Here is a 1,911-nt window from a genome sequence, read left to right as displayed (position 1 = left end):
ATTTTTAGGCCACTATCTCATGCAACACATATATATAAAAACATGTTATATGTAGTACACACATCATGAAATAGATGTAGATAAATACACACAGTAATAATCATCTACTCCACATTCAATAACATTTTTAGTACTGAGTTTGAGACTGGAGTGGTTATTGAATAAGGGCCTAGTAAATGTACTTGTTCATCACAAAGTCTAATTTTGCTGAAGATTATCGCATAACAGTAAAAACCAACTACCTTAATGAAGTCTTCCCCTTCCTGAAACTCCATCAACTTGCCATTTTTACACAGCTTCCTAACAATGTTTTCTGCCACTCTTTTGTCATCTTCATCCAGTGGTACTGAGCAGCAAGGATCAACATGATCATTCCTGCTGTAGTTAAGACTTGGCATGCAACTGGCTTCTGAACACAAATTATTATTAAAATCTGTCAGTAAATAATTTGTTGGATTATTGTTGTGGTGATCCAAGTCAGTTTCTAAACTTATTTTGTTTTCCTCAGTCATATTTTGATCTGTGGTGATACAATCATCAATACATGTACTTTCAAAAGGTAACCCTTCAAGTGTGTCTGTTTCATCAGCTATTGGTTTGTTGCGCAGTGGACTGCAAGCATCATCTAAATCCTCTCCCATTTTAGGGATCTTTGATCTGCTACACATATCATCTGCTGTGTATGACAAAGATTCTGTGCATTCTCCTCGAAATTCATCCATTTTCTGTTGTTGCTAAAAGTACAAATAAAAACAGTATTGAAAATATAACATACTTTGCTGAGATAATTGATAAGTGGGCTTGAATCAACAGTTTAGACCTTCTTTAATGGGAAATGATTTTTTTTTAAACAATGCTGCAAGGGGGTACCAATGCTTGCCTGTTGTTGGTTTTTTCTGTCAATGAAGGAGCAAATAATGGAATTTAATTTAACTGTACAGTATACAATGGTAAAGCACAATGAGAGGAAATGCTGTGTACAAGAACAATAACTTTATTGTACCTTATTGCAGCGCTATTGTGTAGCTTATTGTGGAGTTGCAGTAATTAAAAAATGGGCACATGTATTACTAAAAAAGACATAGCTTTAACATTCTAGTGTTCTGTGGTATACTTCTTTTGCACATGACATTCATCCTTTCATCAGTTGAATGAACATTTACTGGCTTGTTGTCCATCACCGATTTGTCTTCAGCAGAGAATGACCGGTGCATGTGCAAAGAGGGTACCGTTTCAGTAGATTTCGCAAAGAGGGTATCGATATGGATACACACCGTGAGCAATGTAACTTCTAAATTTCTCAATGGATTTTAATTAAACAACACACATTGCAGGGTTTGAACCTAACATTTTTCCAGAGGGATCCTGATGGTACACCACCATTTGGTTAAGCATGATATGTGGAAATGCAGTTTACTTATATAACCTGGGGGTTATGACCTCTTTTCAAAGAAATAGGTTGCCATTCCTTTGGCCAGGCAGCATTCATTGACAGCTCCAGATAATTTTAGTTCCCTCCCGGTATTACTATTATTATTAAACTTTGAATTTATTTCGGCCCCCCTCCCTCTGGGGTGCGGGGGGCATTGGCGGGGATTTGTACCGTCTGTTTGTCTCCGCAGGGCGGGAATTTTAGCTGGGGTTGGGTGGACCGAAAGTCAAAGTCCCCGCTATTCCCCGGACCTGGGGGGGGGGGCCGTGGTTACAATTGACTGGTGAATAACAACAGTGTACACCCACACCCACCATCATGAATTCCTGGATCTGGCCATTGTATATATATGTTTGCCAATTGGACAATGACAACGGATTTTCTTAATCAAGTTAACACAAATAAAAGTACCGATACTGATCACTATAACTACTGATAATACTGTTCACTGTATTAACCAAAGACACAGCAGTCAAAGA

Source organism: Mya arenaria, chromosome 4 (genome assembly GCF_026914265.1).
Source record: "Mya arenaria isolate MELC-2E11 chromosome 4, ASM2691426v1".
Taxonomy (NCBI): Eukaryota; Metazoa; Mollusca; class Bivalvia; order Myida; family Myidae; genus Mya; species Mya arenaria.
Note: the sequence above shows the minus strand (reverse complement) of the source record.